Source organism: Triturus cristatus, chromosome 4_2, assembly GCF_964204655.1.
Source record: "Triturus cristatus chromosome 4_2, aTriCri1.1, whole genome shotgun sequence".
Taxonomy (NCBI): Eukaryota; Metazoa; Chordata; class Amphibia; order Caudata; family Salamandridae; genus Triturus; species Triturus cristatus.
This window is the reverse complement of record NC_140586.1, coordinates 232623248-232646698: the sequence shown is the minus strand read 5'-3', so window position 1 is coordinate 232646698 and position 23451 is coordinate 232623248. Positions and strand designations below refer to the sequence as shown.

Genomic DNA, 23451 nt, shown 5'->3' with positions numbered 1-23451 from the left:
TGTGAGCCAGGGGATTGTTTTCGTATTTTGTTCAAAATTGAGGCATGTCCATAAATGTCACATAAATTATATTTACTGTGAAATACTTGCTGAGTTTATTTAAATAATCTTTGCTGCTGACGCTTCTCATGGCACCACATGTTCTTATGTATCCAAGTGCATTTTGTCTTCACCTCACAAGATGCTTGTTAACTGCCTAGCATGTAAGAACACCACCCAAAATAGTTTTTTTTAGAAACGTGTTAAGAAAAATATTCACATCTACAACGCCAGTAGTTCTAACTCTCATTTTCTAGATGATCACTCCACTGCAAACAAAATAACATAAGTAAACAAGCATTGGCATAGCCAATAGGTCTCGCCTTTGGGACCTTGTAAGTGTTTAGCCATGCAACAATTGATGTTGTTGCACCAAGGATATTGTGCTGCATAACTAAATACTTATAAGGTCCCAAAATCGAGACCTATTGGCTCTGCCAATGCTTGTTCTTTTTATGACCTAAGGTCTAGCGACCGCTGTGCTGCCCACACCTCAATAGGTCTGCCACCCATCCAAAGGTGAGATTGGTCACTCGTGCAAATCTATCCACTTCTGCTCCGGGTTAATACCCTAACTCTTAATCAATCGATAAAACTTTATTCGACTTTAAAAATATAATCATAAAAGTCAGAACACACATAAATAATCACCAGCCAAAACGCATACAACTACGTTGATGTACTACAGATTTCATAAAGGATCCAGCATACATCTTGTACCAATAACATGAGCAAAACAATCACAATGCTGGTCTACAGTTTTTGAAGTTCTACTGTTTGGGAGTGGGATTAAAATTCCTTTTAGAGTGCATTCAATAACCTTTACAAAAACATACAAACTGCAACGTCTGGTCTGACTTTTCCTCACAAGGGTGCATTCAAATAGCTTCGAAAGTGTACTGCCCCTGAAGGAAGCAAAATAAATTACAATAGAGCCAACTCAAAATCTTGAGAAAGGGGACCTTTCCCAATTACCAGGTGCAAACAATAAATAGAGTTCAATTCCAGGAGTTGTCTGCAAACTAGCATATCGTCTTAATGTTGGTTTAATAAGTTAGTTTTATTTAGCTCTCTGGATAGATGCCTATTTTCTAGAAAAGATTTCTACCCTGACACTCAGTTGTCCTGCAGTTGATAGTAATTCAAGACCGGCTGCATAGCAAATTTGCTTTGTTTACATGGCCTCCCTATACTTACATAATACAAAACTGCATCAAGTTGTCTCTCATGCAATACCTTTACCATTCCATGGCAACTAACCACTTACCACCAACTAGACAGGCATGGGGTGAGTGAAGACACCTGCTTGATACCACTGGGTTCCGGAGGGCTCTAACATAGTCCACCACTGCAGGTCCTGACTAACTATATATTAGCAAAAACCAAAGGAAATGATGGACGGAGTGTTGAACATTGCAAGCACTCACCCCCAGTCAACTGATCTGGGTTTAATCCATCACCGTTCTTTAGCCCACTCTGCCATCCCAGTTCAGACATGGCCATATGCAAATCAGTCTGACCCTGTGCCTCATGGGAACAGTCCAGCCCGAACTGCCAAGCCATGTCTTCCCTGGACCGGAAACAAGCTTCATAGGACCGGTTTCTAGCATTTCAGCCGTCATCAGCCAGGCTTGCTTGAATCCAGTGGCAAAGTGAGCAAGGGACTCACGTCTGAGCATACCCTGCCAACTTATGGCGAACAAAGCAAAAACCAAAGAAAATGATGGACGGAGTGTTGAACATTGCAAGCACTCACCCCCAGTCAACTGATCTGGGTTTAATCCATCACCGTTCTTTAGCCCACTCTGCCACCCCAGTTCAGACATGGCCATATGCAAATCAGTCTGACCCTGTGCCTCATGGGAACAGTCCAGCCCGAACTGCCAAGCCGTGTCTTCCCTGGACCGGAAACAAGCTTCCTAGGACCGGTTTCTGGCATTTCAGCCGTCATCAGCCAGGCTTGCTTGAATCCAGTGGCAAAGTGAGCAAGGGACTCACGTCTGAGCATACCCTGCCAACTTATGGCGAACAAAGCAAAAACCAAAGGAAATGATGGACGGAGTGTTGAACATTGCAAGCACTCACCCCCCAGTCAACTGATCTGGGTTTAATCCATCACCGTTCTTTAGCCCACTCTGCCACCCCAGTTCAGACATGGCCATATGCAAATCAGTCTGACCCTGTGCCTGGGGTGGTGGAGTGAGGTAAAGAATGATGGTGGATTAAACCCAGATCAGTTGACTGGGGGTGAGTGTTTGATTTGCTCAAGCGCTCCATCCATCATCCCCTTTGGTATCGCTTTCTTCGCCCTAAGTTGGCAGGGTATGCCCAGACGTGGGTCCCTTGCTCACTTTGCCACTGGATTCAAGATAGCCTGGCTGATGGGGGTTATGAACCCGAAACCGGTCCCAGGATGCTTGTTTCCGGTCCAGGGAAGATATGGCTTGGCAGTTCGGGCTGGACTGTTCCCATGAGGCACAGGGTCAGACTGATTTGCATATGGCCATGTCTGAACTGGGGTGGTGGAGTGAGCTAAAGAATGATGGTGGATTAAACCCAGATCAGTTGACTGGGGGTGAGTGTTTGATTTGCTCAAGCGCTCCGCCCATCATCCCCTTTGGTATCGCTTTCTTCGCCCTAAGTTGGCAGGGTATGCCCAGACGTGGGTCCCTTGCTCACTTTGCAACTGGATTCAAGATAGCCTGGCTGATGAGGGATATGAACCCGAAACCAGTCCCAGGATGCTTGTTTTCGGTCCAGGGAAGATATGGCTTGGCAGTTCGGGCTGGACTGTTCCCATGAGGCACAGGGTCAGACTGATTTGCATATGGCCATGTCTGAACTGGGGTGGTGGAGTGAGCTAAAGAATGATGGTGGATTAAACCCAGATCAGTTGACTGGGGGTGAGTGTTTGATTTGCTCAAGCGCTCCGTCCATCATCCCCTTTGGTATCGCTAACTATATATTAGGGCTGCTTCTGGAGATCGTATAATATTCATATAAGGGATGACTGTAAGGCAGTCCTTCCCGGCACATCTCTGGCCATCTCTCCCTCCCAGCTACGCCTGATCAGTATCATTAAACCTCAGAATGGACGACCCTGTGGGGTAACCAGCACAGCCAACGTGAACATAAAGGATACCATGAAAGACAAATACCATAGCACTCCTTACAACAATCCATAAAAAGGATACCGTACTGAAAACTGACCAAAGCTGCCACCTCACTGCCAACCATAAACCGCACACCCACCTTACTGCCAACCATAAACCGCACACCCACCTTACTGCCAACCATACACTGCACACCCACCTTAGTGTCAACCATAAACCGTACACCAACCTTACTGCCAACCATACACCACGCAACCACCTTACTGCCAACCATACACAGCACACCCACCTTACTGCCAACCATAAACCGCACACCCACCTTACTGCCAACCATAAACCACACGCCCACCTTACTGCCAACCATACACCGCACACCTATATCTCACACTTCCTGGTGTGTCACATAACATGATACCCACACCTCAGTGGTCATCATGCTCGACATGGAACCACTTTCCACATAGGTTCAAAACAAAGATAACATATTTCCAACCACACGCCCTACAAGGGCAGCGTGCTCAAATGCGAGCAAGCACTTCAGCTCCTCACAGGGGTAGTAAGCGATATGTAAATGTTACAATACTGTGCACCTCTCTGTCCTACGTTGTTGCGTTACTTCTAACCAATTCTATTCGCTTCTGCACTGTGATGTATCCTGCCTCACTTGATGTTATCCTACGTTCACCCTATATGATGCACTGTCCCGTGAGGAATGCCCCTAGAGCAGCAGTGGGGGGTGGGAGGGATGGGAGAGGCGGGTCGGGCCAGAGGACAGAGACTGTGCGGGGGGCTGGCTAGGTTGTGAGGGGGTGGGCGGGAGGCGAACCCGTCCTGCAGCTGGAGCACATCTGGACCCAATCCTTGGAGCCCCTCCGCGGACAAGCAGAAGCAGAGAAACGGGAGCTTACAAGCAGAGAGGCACGAGAAGGAGCAGGCAGAGAGGTAAGAAGAGAGACAGTAGGAGCCGGAGCAGGCAGAAGGAGAAAGGGAGAGAAAGCAGGAGCAGGCAGAGTGGTAGGAAGAGGGAAGCCGGAGCAGGCAAGGAGATACAGGAGCAGAGCAGGCAGAGGGACGGACGAGACAACATGCAGATAGGAGTCTAGGAACATGCAAAAGTAACTCTGAAGCAGGTAGTTGAAAGGGGAACAGAGGAGCCCCGGAGCAGGTATATTCGTAAGGAATGCAGATACGTCTCCCGCGGTTGGCGGGGCAGGGTGCAGGTGTGAGGTCAGGAAACAGGGCACGCAGGAGTTGCTGAATACCCTGAGGCAAGAGAGTACGTGGGGAGGGAGCGTGAGAGGAGATAGAATCAATTTGGCTAGAGCAGCCGACTTTGTAGCTGGGGAACCAGGTTCGAGTCTGGCAGGAGGCTCAAACATCATGTGATTCTGGGCAAATCACTTAGTCTCCCCGTGCCAAAAAAAATAATGTGTCCGTCCGTAATGCAACTGGTGCTCATGTAAAGCGCCCCGATACCCTCGAGTCGAGTTAGCGCTATTTAAACCTGCAATAACAGAAGGAAGAACACAAAAGAGGGGCAAGTAAAAAGATGGACCAGCGTGTAACAAAGTGAAAGAACTGTAGAGGGAATATAAAGGGGTGGATAATGAAGGCAATTAGAGAGAGGGAGAGAAATCGAGAATTGTAGAAAGGTTGGACAAAAGCGCGAGAAACTGACGTGGCGAGAGAGAGGAGGGGAAGAGGGGAAGAATCACAATTAGAGGGCAAAGTAACAAAGAGCGAAGATTGAGAGGAGAGAAAGAAAGGGGGAAAACAGTGATGCGGAACAAGGATCAGAAAAACAGAACTGTACAAATAAATCGTGTTCATTTTAGAGGGGCAGAAGCGAAGGACAGTAAAAAAGTAGACAACAAGGGGAAAACGGATTTAGAGAAAGAGAAAAATGAGACTGGTGCAACGTGGCAAAGGAATGAGCGAACAGACCAAGTAGAAGGAGAGCAATCAGGACAGACATGGGGGAGTGCAGTACAGAGGTAGAGAGGGGGGGGGGGTGTAAGAACAGATCGTGACAAACAAAAACAGCGCTGGAGCAAGGAACGCACGAGGAAGGAGGTGTGGAGAAGGACCAGGCCTGGCTCCAGGATTCTGGATCGTGGGAGGGGAGGGGCATGGGGGGGGTGGGGGGGTCGGTTATGAAGAAGTATGAGTGGACCATGAGGTTACATGGGGGAAGAAGACAAAACCACCATAACAAGTGTTGTGGTCTGCTGCTGCTAAGACTCTGACAAAATCGGTATGTCTAAGAAGCTAAGGAAACGTGTCTTTCTTCCTCACTGAACTCAGTATTATCCCATAAGAAGTATTAACCCATAAGAATGCCGAACAGGAGGTTTTATGAGGCCCTGGTGAAAGACTACTCGCAGGATTTCATTCTTGGTTCTCTGTGAAATTGCCTGTTCAAATGTTTCACTTTATTAGATATTGCAGTGTTAAAATTGAGGGCATCTTTAAATAAAACTATTTTCACCGGATTGGGACTGAGCTTTTTAAAACAGTGTGAGTAGCACTGATCAAAGCAAAATGTTTTGTAGCTATGGGGAGATGGGTTCCCATTAAGAGTTTTTGAGAAAACTGGTGAATGATCATTTTAATGCATACCAGGCAAGTAAATTTGCTTAAAATAAAAGAGGATTTAAACAAGATTGCACACGGGACTTTCTGTTTCTCTCTGAATTTCAAGCACTTAGGATAGTAGCAGTGATCAGCACATAAAAAGGTGTGAGGAAAAAGCACACAATAGAATGATCTTAAACTGTACTTAGAAATAGAATGATTTTATAGGAAGTTGGTATGAATGAAAGTGGGGATAAGTTGGGACTGATTCAAACACATACAGTGGCAATTGAAGTATTCTCTTATGTGATTGACTCTGCCATGCCTTAACAACCTTTCAGAGACAAAATCTGTAAATAATCCATACCATTAATCATCAGTTGGTTTTGTAACATCTCTGTAGTGCGTTCTGCACCTCTAGTTGAGGTCTCAAGACATTCTCCAAGTGGGCCCCTAGGCAGGGCCCATCTTAAAGTCCACACATGTGGATGGGTGTTGGTTATGGTGTCATCTAAAGTGTAGAGCTTTCATGTTATGTGTGATGGCCCTGAGAATGTCCTACAAACGTGTCAAACTAGCATGCAAATTGACCCTACGCATAAGGCAGAATACAAAAGTGAATGTGAGTGTCTTTCCAGCTCATCTGTGTTGCTTTTTTGGAGGGCTGGTCAAGTCTTTGTTGTTGATCTAAAAATCAATCACTTTGACATTTATTATCCTTATTGATGAGAGAGCCAAGATGTGTAGCAGGACAAGAGAAGGTGGCCCCTGGAGGGGATATGGTTGGACTAGGTCCTGGCACAAAAAAGCTTAAAAGAAGTATTAGGCCAACAATAAACCATTTTATGAAGCCTAACAAGTTGCAAAAGAAGCCTACCACCTGGTGGCCCTCGTACACCACCAGTAAATCCCTTTATGGAGTACCCCCATGAGCCCAAGAGAGGTCAGATCCTGATCACTGAAGGCCCTTTCACACCACCAGTAGACAGACCGCTTTATGGAGTCCACTTAGGAGTTGTAGAAGGATACAGCCTGAGAGAGATGGGCGGTGGGGGAGATTTGGGGGGGGTGATAAATGTTTGCACTCCACCCTGTTGTGGCAACTTTCAGAGTGTCAGATGGTGGAATGGAGACCTTCTATGCTCGTTGTGGGTGCACCTCCCCTAAGGCCTCCCTCTCTGGTCTCTCAAATACAACACTTTGATCAATGGCAAATCATACACACGTTGCTGAAGTTATTACATGGCACTTAACTAATAGTTTCAGTGCCTTGGCAGGGCTAGTAAGAGCTACATTAATACCCGTACCATAGCATCTCCTTTTCATTCGGGGCTTGAAAACGCGCACCCGGCTCAGCTCCTCTTGTGACAGTCCTGAGGACTATGGGGTCTTGGGGGCAGCCGATCACCCCCTCGGGATAGTTTGGGGAATGGAGCAGTCCAGCGACTGCTCACCACCTGTCACCCCCTCTGGGGTGTTTCTGGGTGGCTGGCTCCATCTCTCCAAGCCCTTGTAAACCTTAAATGACAGTATCCAACTCTTCCGCCGGGGACAGGGGTGTGGAAGCCTGCCAGGGACCAGGAGCCAAGAGAGCAGCTGCGCCCGAGAGATGATGTGAAGGAAGGAGGGCGTGGGGTGGTGGGAGGGAGGGAGGGGTGAAACGGAGAAAGATAGGCAGAAGGTGGCGGGGAATATATGGGAGGAGTGAAATAAAAAGAGGGGGTTGTGGAAGAGGGATGTATGAAAAGAGGGAGACACAAGGAGGGGTGAGAAGGAAGGGTCGAACGGTTAGTAGGAACTTGAAGAGATTAAAGGGAAAGGTAAGAGAGAAGAGGGAAGGTGTGAAAAGATGGTGAAAGAGGGTGCAAACTGGAAGGAGAGAGACTGAGAAGGGTAAGATGAACCCGAGGGAGGGGGAAGAGAGATTGGAGGGAAGGAATGATGAAAGGGGAGAGGAAGAGTTAAGGGAGAGGCAAATGGTTGCACAAGAATGGAGGAAGGGATTACATGGAAGGGGAAGTAAAGGAGAAGTAATAAGGGAGTGGATTAGGGGGGAGAAGAAAAGGGAGTATGCCTTGGAAGAAGAGGAGGAAAAGCAAGGAGCATCTAAAGGGAAAGAGTCTGTAGATTAGGGGGGAAGAGTGGGATGGCAGGGAGGGAGGTAGGGAGAAGAAAGGATGGGTTGTGCAAGTGAGAGGAATAGATGAGTGAAAGGAAAGAAGGAAGGCGAACGGATTAGAGGGAAAAGGGGATCGGTTAACTGTAAGAAGATATGAGACAGAAGAATGGATAGGGCTGGAAAGGAGAAGGTTTAGAGGGTGAAATGGGAGGTAACAGTGAAAGAATAAGAGCAGAGAGAAGACGTTGCATGAGAGAGAGAGCACAAGGACAGGGCTAAAAGGAATGGAGAAAGGAAACATGAAAATAATGGAGAAAAGGATAGTAGGAAGGGATAAAAGGGAAAGGTAACGAGAGAAGTGTGAGGGAGAAAAGGGAGAAGGTCGGGGTAAAAGAGGAGAGGATAGACGCAAAAGAGTAAGTTTACCAAGCGGGATGAAAAGAGGCGAATAAAGGAGATAAGGCGGGTGAAGGCAGTGAGGAGTATTGAAGGGAGAGAGTGTGAGGGAGAGGGGGCGAGGGGGAGAGAGAGAGAGAGATTGTTGAGCAGCCAAAAAGGAAGGATGAAGGGAAAGAGAGGAGACAGGTAGAAGTAGTAAGGGTGGATTTTAAAGGGACTAGAGAAGAGGACTCGAGAAAAGGAGAATGAAAAGAAAGAGGGGAGAGGCATGGAAGGGAGGGAGAGAAGAGTGGGGCGGCTGAACAGGTGAGAGGGATGAGTAAAAGGGAAGTAAAGGAAAGAGACAGAGGGATGAAAGGAGTGAAGCGAGCAGTGAAGTGAGCTAGTGGGTGAACAAGGGTAGGTGAAGGGACAGAAACAAACGGGGATGAACGACTAGGAGTGAAGGAGGGTGGGATGAGACAGTAGAGGGAGTGATGTGAGGGGCAGGGAATGAAGAAAGGATATTTTGGAGGGTCAGAAAAGGATCAGACAGCAGAGGATGACAAGAGAAATGGACTTTCACTTTTCATCGTTTGGATTCTTCATAGCTTTCAAAAAGGTTATCATCTTCTGTTTCCCTTTGCTTTATCAACTCCACTGGCTCAAGGTTAGCAAGCATATCGAGTTCAAGGCCCTTTGTTACATGTTTCGAGCTCAACACGGCTTGGTCCCCTTGTACATTTGAAACCTTGTCAAGCCTTATCAACCCTCTCGCAATCTGAGATCGGCCTGCCTCTCTTTTTTTCTCAGTTCCCAGAGTGCGGTGGACCCGTATGGGTGGCCGCTCGTTCTCCTTCCTGGGACCTAAACTGTGGAATTCCCTTCTGTTGGAACTCAGGACCTGTCAATCTCTCCTTGCTTTCCGAAAAAATATAAAGACCTTTCTTTTTAGTCAGGCCTAAAGCTAACTGACCTCCAACCTTGCTTGTCCCACTTCTTAGCGCCGGGAAACCCTGTTGGGTAGCTGCACGCTATATAAATCTTTTAAAAAAGTATTTAAAAAATCTTTTGATTCCCATATTCTGTGTATACAATGAAGGGTAAGGCGTTTGGGGTCTAAATCGTGCCACCTTACGTCATCCTAAGAAACGTGAAGGTGAGGTAAAAACACTGGCAAACATATCAATTGCAACGAATAGAACTTGAAACAATGAACCAACCTTAGGCCTAAAGAAGAACCCAACTACCAATGGCACTCTGTACTACTAGTATATGGCAATTGGGGGAGACGCCAAAAGAGCCGGCAGCATTTTAACTTGCCTTGCTGGAGTGACTGCCACCACAGGAACCCTCTTCAAAGTGAAACTTTTTTTAGGAAAATCATGTCTGAGTTTAAAAGGGGAATCTGCAGTGAAGATTAAGGCTAGGCAAGGATGTCAGGGAGCGTCCGTGAAAAAAATCTACCTACTACACCCAACCTGAATAGAGAACCTTCAACAGGGCCACTGGAATTATGCACCAGGGGAGGACCAAATCAATCATGTGGTGGGGTTTGTTAAATTATGCAGCAAGAAAATGCAAATTATGCAGAATATTACAGCATATTTTGTATCAGTATTACCTCAAAATATTGGAATCTTTACATGTTGACACTATCTGGGCAAATATTTCACATCATTAGTACTACGCAAATATAGAAATAAACAACAGAAAGGCGAGCAATCAAACTTTGCAAGGGCCTTTCTCTGCTCGGCATTGAGACCTCTGAGCTTGATGCAATTTTTTGTTGAAATCTGCAGATTATACAACAGATGATAGGCTATATGGCAAAGGCAGTAACTCCATAATGATGCAGAAAATGTCACGGCCTCAAAATTGCATAATTCCAGGGGCCATTACTTTGTTGTGGAGAATGCATACATACAAATTCAAAGCACAGCAAAGCAACCTTGCTCTGACCTATATTCAGACCCGTTTCTGCAACTGAAAATTACTTTTTTGTAGCGAGTGAGGTAATTTGTCAGGACACTATTTAGAGAAAACAGCCTACCTACTAAAATAAATAGCTCTAAAAGACTCTCCGCCACATCAAAGGATGAAGTGTAACTGGACAGAGGTAACCCTTCACCTTCAAGGTACTCAGTTTCACCCATTTAGGGGCCGATTCCGATCCTGTATTTTTTTTTCCTGTACGACTCGTATCCGTAAATTTTTCCATACAAATCGTACAAGTCCCGTCCGACCCATGAAGTACGATTCGTACGGGAAAAATACATACAGATCGGCCCGATCCGTACGAATCGGATCGGGAAAAGTTGTACGAGACGGACCCGGACACTTTTCCGTACAAATCGTAAAAATGCAGTCCGACCGTACTAGTATGATCCGGACCGGCTTTCCGATTTACGATTTGTACGGAAAACGTCCCGTACACGGGGAATGCCATTACCCGCTACAAAGCGAACTTTGTACGACTCGTATCCCGGGAAAAGTTGTTCCCGGTGTGCGAGTCGTACAGGGGTACGAGTTGTACAGGCATACACCCCCGTGCGTTGTGTATGTACGGTGCGTACCCCCAGTGTGCATGTACGGTGCGTACCCCAACATCGCGTATGTACGGTGCGTACCCCAACATCGCGTATGTACTGTGTGTTCCCCAACATTGCGTATGTACGGTGCGTACCCCAACATCGCGTATGTACGGCGGATGTTGGGGGTACGCACCGTACATATGCGATGTTGGGGTACGCACCGTACATATGCGATGTTGGGGTACACACCGTACAAGCGCACTGGGGGTACGACTCGTACCCCTGGGGACTCTGCTTTTACTGCTGTTTTTGGCTCCCGTAAGAAAAGAGCCGTACGGAGTGCCGTAGGGACGAATCGTACTTGCTGGCCCGGAAACCGCTGCTTAAATACGTACGGACGTCGCGTACCAGATCAGAATTGTTGGTTTATTTTAGCCGTATGGTCTTTTGTACGATTTGTATGGAAAAAGGCTTTCTGTACGAATCGTACTTCCTAGGTTGTAAGAAAAGTTTACCGGGTACGAGTCGTACGGGAAAAACGCTTGGTACAACGATTTGTACAGCCTTTTTCCAGGATTGGAATCGGCCCCTAAGTCTTCTATTGTAAAATCATCAACCAGAACCTGTGACATTTCTGGCGTACCCCATACTGAAAGAGCGATCCAATGTGTCCTGGATCTGCCCCACTCATGGCTTGCGGCTCCCAACTTGCTCTGAATCTCAGCTAGATGAGCTGCTGATCAATCAGTTTCTCTGTCTCTGGCCCAATACCACTTGCTCATTGCTTGTTTTTACAGGATTCTCAAAAAACTCCTTCCTTCTTCTCGATGTAAACATCATTGTCATGTTATCTGAAAGTAACTTTACACGTGCTCTTTCTAATGGTTGTAGAAAGGACTTTATTGCTACTCAATCCACTCTAACTTCTGGAAACTATACATGAAGACTGTGTTCTTGTCTCGACCATTGATGGCAATAAAATCCAAGTGAGCTTCCCAACAGATGGAAAGATCACCTCTCACTACTATGAAGATTGACCAATGGGTGGTGTTTGGCTCCCCCATTAACATGTTCAAGGAGACATTCCACCACTGCCATTTGAAAATCAGGACTGAAAACCCAAATATGAAGGTTGATGGTAAGATAGATTCCACTGAGGATTTGGATTCCACTATAATGGTTTCACCTGGTAGAGAGCATGATAAACCAGGAAGACAGTGGGTGGCATCAAGCCCGGGTGCTATAGAACCAACTTGGTCGGCTGAAGTTGTGCACTGGTAGATCTGGAGAGCCGGACTTCAGAGGTCAGTTGTCTTGGTAACAGCAGACATGCATGTCCTGATGCTGAAGGTTGGCAACTACCACCACTGTCATTTTTGTCCAAATCTGGTCTGTGAAGGGAGCCCAAAAAGAATGACAGCAAACTGAATTTACTCACCTCCCCCACAAACCTGAGGCATCTTTTGTGACAGTTCCTGATGGGAATGTGATAGTATGCATCTTAATGGCGTAACAATACCACCAAACCAATCCTGTTCCTCCAAGGCCTACCGATCAGCAGCAGCGCCACCATTCTGAATTTTTCTTGCAAAGAAGAGGAGGATGAAGAAGATGTCTGCCTTCCTCGAGCCATTCCTTTTCCCCTTGAGGCCCTTATTATGAATTCTCTGTTTTAGGTGCCCATATACCAGGGTCAGAATCTCTGATTCTAGCCAGTACCGCTGTACCTAGATCTGAGGATTACACGCTAAATTTCCTAGAATAGGGAATAACATGCAGATCTGTGAATACTGGGTTTATTTCTGTGTGTTTTCTCAATTTAAAGAAATTTAGTAGGCCAAAATCTGAATCCATTAACCACCTGATTGGAGCAGGTTGTAAATTGAGTGCAGTGGCTACTTTGGGGCCGTAGCATGGGTGGTGAGGAGTGGGTGAGCGCTAAATTAGAGGAGGAGTGCTTGCTGCTCCCCACCCATGTGCAGCTGGAGGTTGGGCAAGGGCCAGACACAGTTGTTGCCAGTGGTCCCGTAGCTCTGGGTCTTCTATCTCCTGGCCTGGGATTACCTTGTCCAATGTTTGTGGATCTAGTAATTACATGCCCAGAGATACCAGGCAAGCTGGAATAGTCCAGAGCAGAACCCACCAGGTGTACTGCTTCCAGACGCTAGGAATGAGGGCCTAAGAAGGAGGTTGAGCCTGTTGCTTTGGTCTTTTATATACGGACCTATATGGTCGATGTAATTTCCTCGAAGTCGAGACTAATCATACATTTTGCCCCAGTGATGATCTGTTATTCCCCATTTAATTATGTTGTGGAAAATCTCACTGCAGTATTTAATTCAAGATAAAAAAAGTTATGGATGAAAAAATAGTGGGTAAGGAATAGGGAATTAAAAAGAGGTAAGGGAAACAAAAGGGGGTCGTTTAAAGGAAGGGTTCACCTAAAAAGAAGACAATGAATAGTTTACTTTAAACATGTGTACGAGGTTTGTACAGGACGCAAACAAATTGAAAAGAGAGTGAAAAAAGTAATGTAAAAGATTAATAAAGATCTAAAAAAGAGGAGGGGTTGTGGCTTTTCCAGTAAGTAGTAATAGCGAAGGGGCCTTTTAAATTAAACCCAGAATACTCGAAACCCTGAATCTGATTTAACCAAAGCACCAGAACATTGGACTGGCCTATAGGGCAAACTGTCAGTACCAGATGGACTGGTCTGCCAGGCTAGTGTGGAGGCCAATTTTTTAGACGTTTGTGGGTGCTGTTTTATGACTGCTGGGACTATTTTCCCTTTTGATTTCACTGATATTACTACAAATGTTGTCTGCAGCAATCACACATGGAGTCTTTCGTACCTTGCAAAACAACTATACGACGTGCCTTTACAAGTCCAAAATGCCCCGATTTGCAAATGTGGGCCATTTTAAAGCTGTTTTATTGGTTAATAGGGGGGCAGTTTTAATTTGTTGCTAGCCCATTTCCTGTCCCAGTCCAACCCTGAGTACCAGGCAAAAGAAAACGTAGCTGCTTCGGCTTAATGTCCTACAACTCTGGAACTAGACCAAAAGAGGAATTTCACCATTCTCTGGACCTCTTCCAGCACTTCTTACATCTGTCTGTAACATTCCCCGAGAGTTCAAGTAAGTTAGCAACAGAGAAAACGTTAAAAAAAAAAATAACAACAAAACTCAGCAGCTCCGAATCCTGCGTCTACAAAGGCAGAACAAGCATTTACAATGCAATGGTCTCGGCATTGGTAAAGTTAGAGCTATTGGCATTGCTCATGACATTATTTTTGTTTATGTTTTTGTTTTTAAAACATTTAACCCCCTCAGTGCCACGCCCTTTCCCCCTCCTGTGCCGGGCGTTGCACTAGTGGGTGGGGTACATGACGAGATAGTCTCGTCATGGGCACAGCGCAACCGTGCTCCATGACGAGACTATCTCGTCATGGGCACTGAAGAGGTTAAAGAAACGGCATTGTTATTTACAATGTCAATAGCTTAATCACTCTCAAATGCGAGACCTATTGCATTTGCACCCACACACAGAGCCACCTACACACACACTGATTAAGCTATTGACATTGTAAATAACAATGCCGTTTCTCTACATGTTTTAAAAACAAAAACAAACAAAAATAATGTCATGAGCAATGCCAATAGCTCTAACTTTAACAATGCCGAGACCGTTGCATTGTAAATGCTTGTTAAAGTTAGAGCTATTGGCATTGTTCATGACATTATTTTTGTTTAGGTTTTTAAAACATTTAAAGAAACAGCACTGTTATTTACAATGTCGATAGCTTAATCACTCTCAAATGCGAGACCTATTGCATTTGCACCCACACAGAGCCACACACAAAGCCACCCACACACACAGAGCCACCCACAGAGCCACTCACATAGAGCAACCCACACACAAATAGAGCCACCCACAGAGCCACCTACACACACACACACACACACACGCAGTAGCCCACTGACCTATTTACATTATGTGCACTTTGTGATCTGCATGGTACATGTTCTTTGCTGCAGGCACATTAACCCTATGTGCTACCTTTCCAGGAGTCAAAACTTCCACTAGACAAAACTCCGATCTCTCTCTAGGAAGAACATTAAACACCAGAGTCATCATGACATACAGTATACTGTATTTCAGCAATCTGGCACCCCCTACTTAAAGTCTCACCTTGCTCTTAACAGTCACATGGAAAGCCTGCAAGGTTTGCACCCTAATAATAGGTCTCCCACCCTCTGTAACTCGACAGCCCTTTATTTGAGACTGGAATTAATTTTCCGTTAATACTCCTTTCACAGACGTCTTCTGTTCGTATTCACGGGAGAGGGGTTTTTTTTTTAGGTCTGGCTTGAGTGCAACTGTCACCCGACCTTTTAACCAGTCATTTTCAACATCTTACACCACTCCGAGATTTTCCAACAACCGTACTACAAGTCCCACAGTGCACAGCCCCAAATACCAGCTTCCCAATGCTTTACGGGGAGGTCGAAAAAAACCTCAAAACGACTGTGCAGACCCCATTCTGGAGGCGTATAGATGGGGGCAGATGGAAGGCCTCTTCTGAGGTGAAGGCAGATACAGCGAACTGTCTCAGGAAAGGTATGGAAATACGAGTTCTCACTATGGTGGAGGAAGTACGGGGACCCCTCTCTGTAGCGGAGGAAGATTGTGTGGTCTCCTCTGTAGCGGTGACCTCCATTTTGGGGTGCTCTGTACGAGTTCACAGGGTAACCACCTCGCCCCGTGTCATCGCTGGGCTTTCTTTTTACAAATCATTCTCACCAAGTGCGAGAGTTCACTGGAAGCAAGCTAAGTACATAGAACATAATAAGCTGTCAAATAAGCTGAGGCCTGTAAACACTGTACCTAAACAACACGAAGAGAGGTTGAAAACCCCTCCCCCTGGATGCAGATACAGGGTTTCCCCTAAAATGGTCCGGTAGGAGGCCTCAAACATAGTGTGGATACATACAACTACAACACGGTGTGTCGGGTACGTGCATTGATTCATTTATGATAAGAGCAGATAGCTCATATGAAGTGGGACTGAGAAACTGTGTGTAGATGCGCGGGGCAGCTGAGATGAGTGGGACAGTTTTGGTAAAAGCTGGGCAGTTGTTATGAGGGCGAGGCAGGTCAGAAGAGGAAGGGGGCAAGTGAGAAGGAGGGTGGGAGAGTTGTGGGAAATCTGCGACAACTGCGGAGATGGTAGTCCACTAGTGAAGAAGTGTGACAATTACGGTGGGTGTGGGACAGTTGTGAAGAAGCTGCGACAGTCGCGGAGAAGGTAGATCAGTTGTGGAGAGGTAGGACAGCTAGAGCGTGGCACATTTTGTGGAGAGGTAGTACAGTGGTGGAGAGAGTAGTAGTTAAATTGGGTAAGGAGAGTGTGATAGAGGTGGGACAGTTGAGGTGAGTGTGGGATAGTTATGGGGTGGGTGAAGGAGCTGAGGTGAGTCGGGTATAGTTAAGGTTAGTGTGGGACAGGTGAGGAGCGGGTGGGGCAATTGAAGTGAGTGTGGGGGCAGTTAAGGCGAGTGGGGGACAGATGTGGGGCAGATGGAACAGCTAAGGTGAAAATGGGACAATTGTGGGCCGGAGGGGGCAGTAGAAGTGTGTGCTGTGCCAGTAGCGGTAGTGTGGTCTGCCGCCCGCGGCATGTGCGTGCAGGGGCCCCGGGATGCTGAGGTGGAGCTCAGAGCGCACACACCGGTACCCGCTGGGGTTGCTCTCCCGCCTCAGCTAGGGGCCGCCGGCCGGGGCCCTGCCGCCCTCTCGCGGTCTCCCGCAGGGTCTTCATGCCGCTCGCTGGGCCGGGACAGGAGCCCGCTTCGAGCTCTCCTGGTCAGAGCCAGGCGCTCTTTCCCAGGGGGCTGCCTTTGCTTCCTGTATCCCTCCAGAGCTCACCTCTCCCGGCCCCACTACTTCCGGTTCAGGCCGGCAGAGGGCGAGGTAGAGGAGGGGCTTCGGGAGAGAGAGGAAGGGCCTGGGGTGGACGGAGGGCCTGTAGCTGGAGAGAGGAAGGGCCTGCGAGTAGCGGGAGGGGTTTCATGAGAGAGAAGAAAGGTCTAGGGTGGAGGGAGGGGCTTCGGGAGAGAGAGGAAGGGTCTGGGAGTGGAGGTAGGGTCAGTGGGTGGAGAGAGGAGGGTCTGTGGCTGGAGGGAGGGCCAGTGGGTGGAAAGAGGAAGGTTCTGTGACTGGTGTTTATATAGTGCGTACTTTACTCGAAGGTGTCACAGCGCTTTACAATATAACCAGTTACATTACATAGGACTGGACGCCTCCTTACAATATACCCAGTTGCATTACATAAGCACTGCATATTTAAATAGATAACAAGTACTGGCAAAACTGTTGCCTTACCTGGCGAGAGCCATGAACACCGCCGCCTTTCTCCGAGGCGAAGCAGAAATGCCTCGGAGAGAGGCAGCGGCGGTTTCGGATTCGGGGGCATGTTCTCCTCTTGCCATTGGCTGGAGGAGATAATTAGAAAAGTTGCAAAAAACACGCCCCCGAATCCGAAAAGGACGGGGCCTGTTCGGAGTGACGGACCTCTTCTCCAATGGCTGGCCAGCATTCAAGAGGCCAGCCAATGGAGAAGAGGGGAGAAGAGGGCCGGGTTCAAGCCCCTCTTCTCCAAGTCATTATATCTCGCGAGCGAGACTGCGCAAGCGCAGCCTTCGCTAGCCGAGACCTAAAAACTTTGGGGCAGATTTATGTTGCACTTGCGCCTCATTTACGCCGCCGTTGCGTCACTTTTGTGACGCAGCAGCGGCGCAAATCCTGCGCCATGGTGCGGGGTATTTACAAACGTGACGCATCTCCCAGATGCGTCACGTTGTAAAGCCCTGCGCCACATGTAGGCGTTCCAGGGCAGGTGGGGGCGTTCCGGCGCAGGAAAGCCTCCTAAAAGTGGCTGAGTGAAATCTACAAGATTTCACTCAGTCACTTTTAGTCCCATGCTGCGTCAAAACCCTGCGCCTGCTTGAAGCAGGCGTAAGGATTGACGCAGCATTGTACAGATAGGGCCCCCCAGATCATTGCTGGAGCTGCGTCGCGCTTGCGACTCAACTCCAGCAATGCGCCACTTTTCGGCACAGATGCGTCACGCATCTGTGCCGTTTTTGCCCCATGGTGCGCCGCATTATAAATGCGGCGCATCCATGGTGGCGCAGCTGTGGCGCATAATAACTGGCGCATCCCTGCTGATATGCAGGGATGCGCCAGTCGTCATAAATCTGCCCCATAGATTTTAGCCACTGTCTTTCTTTCCATATAGCCTTGGTGAGTCTCACAGCGCCACCTGGTGCAGGAGACAGGAGTTCACATAAGGACTGTGCCGGAACGAGTACGTGTTAAAATATACACTTTTCGGACACTTGCTCTGTCTGGCTGGCAGAACCCCAAAATGCCATTTACCTTTTATTTTTTATTTATTAAGTAGCATCCGTTATAACATTTTGAACAGAACTGTTGTACAAAGCATCAGTTGTTCGACACAGCATCTTGAAAATGTATGAGGGAGCTGTTCACACTTTATCAATATAAGCAGTAAAGCGACAGACAGATTAATATTCTAATTATTATCAAATTTTATAAAGCTTTAAACTACCCAAAATGTATCGTGGCTGGCGCTAAACCACTGTGCCTCATCTCGACCAAAGGCCGAACGAAAGGAGACAGTTATAAGAGCCTTACCGAAAGCAACATGGTTAGAGATAGCCTTCCATAATCTAGCAGGCAGTTTATTAATTTTTGGCAAGACCAACTAACTCTGGCAGACCTCAAAGACAAGGAAGGATAATTAACTGGAATACGCCTGTGAATAAAGCTAGGGCGATTAGTAAAGTAAAAATAAGCACTGGCAAAACCGGCATTAACATTTTCAAGAGGTGAATAGTGGCACCTTGATAGAAAACTCAATCTTTGAGATTTCTAAATGCTTCCTTCTCTGTGCTTCCTTCATGTAAATGCTTGGTGGTACACTGCTCATGTAATTACCCCCCAGAAGGGGGCACGCCCTGCTGTGGGGAATATTTCCTCCTCAACCATAACAAAAACAGTTTCCTTTTTTGGTCCTTAGGGTCTTTGAAGGAAAAATTTTACACATTTCACAGCAAGAGGCTTCATGCTTGATGTACAGGTCACGAGGACACTTGTGGGACTTCAGAAACTGAATTTTATTGCACTTTATTTTGGTACGACAGTAGTATTAGTAGGATACTATAAAATGTTATTCACAAACCTTGTGTGGAGGCCTCTGCCTCTCCTATCTTTTGTGTACATATATCTCTGCCCAGGCTGTGGAGATATTTTTTATGTAGGTATACATTTTACAGTGGCGTAACAAACGCCCTCAAAGTGTGTGATGGGGGGCATGCTCCAGGGGATCCCCTCAGCACCCTGGCCTGAGAGGTCCTAAGTGAGTACAGAGGGCCTCTCTTTGTACTTAGCAGGGGGTCCCCTGCAAGTTTTGTTACCACACTGACATTTTAGTGGTAAATGTGGGAGGGATGGGAATAGTGGCTGGAAATTGGGAATACTGATACCAGGGGCGGTTTCGCTGTAATAACGGAGTAGCATTACCCCACTGGTCCGTCAGCAAAAAATAAGAATGACAATAAAACAACATTAGCATTTTATTTTCCACTGACTGACTCAGCCATGGAATCAAGGGCGAGAACAGGCAGGGCCAAAGCAGGAAGGAGGAAAGTTGTGCAATGTAAGTGCTCTTGTCGGTTTGGCCAGCCGTCTTAGGACTGCCAGGCAGATATGCGCACTTACATTTCCCCAACCCAGCTGTGTTGCCCAGCCAGGTGGAGAAATGGCACAGGCTCCCTGTGCCCGAGCGAGCGTCATTTCAGCCCGCTCAGGCCAATCCAGTAATATGTAAAAAATATGCCAAGGTATAGATGAGATCTTTCTGGTGAGTACACGACATAAGGTAGAACTCTAAACTACAGCTCTAGGGGAGAAATTAGCTTAGTACTTCCACCTCTTTGGCTGAAGTTTATGAGTTTACCTTGTTTCAAATGATGTGGATGTGCTACTAAAGAAACACTAATGTTTAGCCTAAAGCCATAATAATACTGTTTATTGCTGTTTTTAAAGTGCTGGAGTTTCCCAGCCTGATGACAGGAAATATTCAAGTAGGAGAATCTATGAACTATCCAATGCTGGAGAAAAGTGGCAACTTGAAACAAGACATGATATCATCAGACTCAAAATAGGCCTCTTTGATGTATGCACTATGAGTCTGGAACACCATCCCCATCAACTCCAGACCTGCCCTACTCTTCTACAATTTAAAAAGGGAGTGAAGACCCATACATTGAAAGTGTACTACCTTTCTAAACAATAAAAACCCCAGGTTACCTTGGTTTTTTTTAAAAATATTAAATTGTATACCAGGACTCATGCCTGTTGTTCACAGCTTGTTGGACATGGCCCTATTGAGGGTGATTTCCCTAAAACATTTTGCCCTCCTGGTTTTTATCAAACTTAGGATTTTGGGAACACTACCACAGTACAGCAGCTAGAAAGTGCGCACACCCTTCCTACACATGCTATGAGAGTGTGCTTACTTGATTAGTTTAGGTGTCATACCTGTGAGTGCCCTACAAAAAGATACACCACATACCCAGGGCGGGTTCTGCACTGGCTAGTAGTGGGACACAGCACTGATTGTGCCACCCAACGGAATACCCTAACAAACATGTATTATGCTCAGGTTGACTTTCCTCACTTAATCAATCAATGCAATCTTTATTCGGGTACAAAAGTATCCATGAAAGTGCACACAGAAATAAATATTTAAAAAACATTTTTACACTTTTATATCATCATCATTCCATAATAGTAAAATCAATAAGATTACAGCATTGCCCTATCACTAAAACTAAAAAATAGTCATTGTGAGACGGGCCGTTGTTTTAAAAAACAAACCAACGTGGAAAATACATTCCTCGATGTTCAATTGGAGCAGTATACTATACGCATCTCTAGAATCAATAAAACAATGCCTCTTGAGCAAAGGTAATAACATACTTTTTGTCTACAAAGAAAAAAGAAAAAAAACACAGAATAATACAAAGTGTAATGTAGATTGGCCAGAACTCCCATTACACAGGCAAGGGCAGGAATCTAATTTTACTTGAAAACCTAGTGGGAAGCTTAGCAAACACTTAGCAGTGCCTGCCCTGCGGCAAAACAACAAACTACGCTCCCACTGCCCCAAGATACTTTTTAGATAACTTGGGATTGAGTTGTTCTCCCCTATATTTTTATTCAGATAGGCTGTCATTCTCACCTTAACAGATTCATTTGTTACTCTCTGAGCCTGTAATATTTTAAGTTGCACTTGTCAATACCCCAGACTTTGGCCCCAAAAGTAGCAATGGGGAGACACTGCATTTTTAAAATCTTCAGTAATGGGACAAGTGCTACCCCCTTCTTGGGTTGTGGTAGGCTAAACAATGAACTGATTGCTCTTGAAAATGGATTTCCACTATATGCTATGTGTGCTCTCCATGAACCGTTGTCAGCAAAAAACATTTGCAGATATGAAAAAGTGCTTGTGCATTTTAGACTAGATTCACCCACTTCTAGAGTTGCCAAGTTATACCTCTTTGGGCCAAATGCCATAATAAAAGATTTATTGAAATTAGTGTGTAAATCCAGCGATGCCATGAAGTTTACAAAACCGTATACTAGCTATCGGATGGTCTTCAGGGTACGGGCCATTAATACAGCATTGTCAGCATATAGTCGCAATGATAAAAAAGAGCCTTTAACTTTAGGGACATCAGGGTTAGTGGTAAGTAAAAAAAGATGAAGATCATTTATATACAGAATTAATTAAAGCGGGCCTATAACACATCCTTGTCTCGCGCCTCTATGGATGTCCACGCCTCCAGACACCTCCCCTCGAACATTGATTCTTATTCTAGCCTTCATGCCCCTGTGCAAATATGACAAAAAAGTGCACCAGTGCTTCATCCATTCCAATGGTTATCAAGATAGACCACAGTTTCAAACGGTTTACACTGTCGAACGGAGTGGTCAAATCCATGATAGCTAGATAAATTGGGAGATTTTTGACTATAGTGCATTTTCTTATTAGCAAGTTAAGGTTGAGACACTGTCTACTGTGCCTATCTTAGATCTAAAGCCATACTGACTAGGATAGAATACTGACTTCTCTTCCACCCAATCCTTTATTCGATTATACAAGACTCTGCCTAAGATTTTCAAGGATGTGTCTATTAATGAATTGAGCCTATAACAACTGGGCTGAGAGCAATCGCCCTTTTTGAAAATGGGCACTATAATAGATGTTGACCATGTCTGAGGTGGGCGGGCAAAGGCAAGGCTATTAAAAACATTCAGTAATAGAGGCACCCAGAATCCAGGGTTATATTTGAAGAGATCTCCTCACTCATTAGCCAACCCTAAGGAGGCCTTTCCCTACCACCAGAGCGGCCCTAGAATAAGTCCATAAGGGTGGAGAATGGCCGGGTGTGTTCGCTGCTCGAGTAAGGACAGACCCCATGTGGGTTTTCCCTACCTAGGAGGTCAGCTCTCCCCATGGGACTGCCCCCCAGGTGAGGTTGATTCTCTTGTTGTGGCATTAGGGCCTTGGGCACTTTACCACTGTAAACTCAGTATGACAGTGTGTGTACCCTTCCTACACCCATTAGGAAGTGGTGCTTGCCTGAGGTTTCTAAACATAGTTCATATCTGCCACTGCATGCCTACTGGTGCGCACTCTATGGTGGTTGTAAACTGGTGTCTAGTCTGACATTGCAGACTGGTGTGCGCAGTTGCACCTATGGTGTTTCTACACGTGTTCAGCCTGCCATTGCAGACTGGTGTGCACCTTTGCACCAATGGTGTTTCTAAACATGTGTCCAACCTGCCATTACAGGTCAGTGTGTGTGCCATTGCGTTTCTACTCAAGCTGGCCTGCTTAAATCACTAACCATCCTGAGAGGACCTTTCACTACCACCAGGACACCCAGAGGGTACGTCTTATGGGGTGAAGCGAGTGGTAGGTAAAAGGCAGGCAGGTACACATGTGTTCCCTGCCCAGGTAATGAAAAATACCCATGTGTTTTCACTACCTATAAGGTTTGCTCTTCCCATAGGCTAACATGGGGAAAGTGTAGAAATTGCTTAAGGCTGCAATAGTGGATTGTAGTGGAGCAGCCATATAATGTTTCCTATCATTGGATTCGCAGTGACAAACCCTTTCCATTGGTAAAGGTCGTTTTGTCATGACTAGTGTAGAAATGCCACTTCTAGACATTGGGTCTCTCTATGCTCCAGAACTCTTTGTGTGCCTTTGTGCATGGCTCTAGTCCACACTGGAGGTTGGGGGAGCACATCTGGGCATTGCTCAAGACAGCTATAAAACACTGGGCTTGCAACTGGAATGACAGACTTTGCATGCCGGTCTGGATAGATTGGAGGAGGAGGTTTTGACACTTGACCGCCGGACCCAGATCATGGCCCCACTAAAGATTAAGATCTGCATTCCACGGCCTCATGGCAGACAGGACTGAAATTTAGGGGAGACAACTGTGATTCAAAGGGAGACCCTCTGAATCACTCCTATCTTCAAAGGCATACTCAAGTATATCTACTGGTGCCATACTTCAGCAGAGCAGAGATA

General features: G+C 46.3%; 1 protein-coding gene across 2 annotated transcripts in view; it reads left to right on the top strand.

Moving 5' to 3' along the window:
* The first annotated feature begins 4006 nt into the window (after positions 1 to 4006).
* The window catches only part of C1QTNF6 (C1q and TNF related 6), a 63035-nt gene continuing 43590 nt past the window's right edge, over positions 4007 to 23451 (top strand). For both annotated transcript variants that reach the window (XR_014960591.1, XM_085601348.1), the window contains exon 1: positions 4007 to 4094. The gene's annotated coding sequence lies outside the window, so the exon portion shown is untranslated. The remainder of the gene's footprint in view (positions 4095 to 23451) is intronic.